The 471-nt window shown below is 39.9% G+C and overlaps 1 non-coding gene across 1 annotated transcript; it reads left to right on the top strand.

The window, feature by feature from the left end:
• Nucleotides 1-399: 399 nt before the first annotated feature.
• TRNAP-UGG (transfer RNA proline (anticodon UGG)) lies at nt 400-471 on the top strand. Its single transcript has one exon. It is a non-coding gene; the product is annotated as a tRNA-Pro (tRNA).

Below are 471 nucleotides of genomic sequence, written 5' to 3' on the forward strand. Positions count from 1 at the left end.
GAACTACGGATTTATCGCAATACTGCAATATACACTTTAAGTTCATTGCAGAAGAATTAACTGCAAATTGATTGCAGGCGTCGATACAATGTTCATTGTGATTTGAAGGACTGAATGCAAGGGCAAACTTATTTTGGCCCCTCTAGCATCAAAACAAACAATCTAGGGCATCCCAATGATCCATTATTTATCGACACGCTTCTTATACATGATTCATATGAGCTCGGATATTTACCGACCACTTTATTTTTAGGTATCGCATAGTGGCACCCACACTATTGATGCACGCCAAAACTCTTTGACCAACTAAAAGCAATATAGGATGGCCAAATAAACGGGACTCATGTATTAATTGTGGATGGTTTTGTTAATTTATTTGTCAGCAGTAATTGTAAATCTGGGCGTTTGGTCTAGTGGTATGATTCTTGCTTTGGGTGCAAGAGGGCGGGAGTTCGATTCTCTCAACGCCCC

This window comes from Nelumbo nucifera, chromosome 6 (assembly GCF_055504915.1).
Source record: "Nelumbo nucifera cultivar China Antique chromosome 6, China Antique-T2T, whole genome shotgun sequence".
NCBI classification, from domain to species: domain Eukaryota; kingdom Viridiplantae; phylum Streptophyta; class Magnoliopsida; order Proteales; family Nelumbonaceae; genus Nelumbo; species Nelumbo nucifera.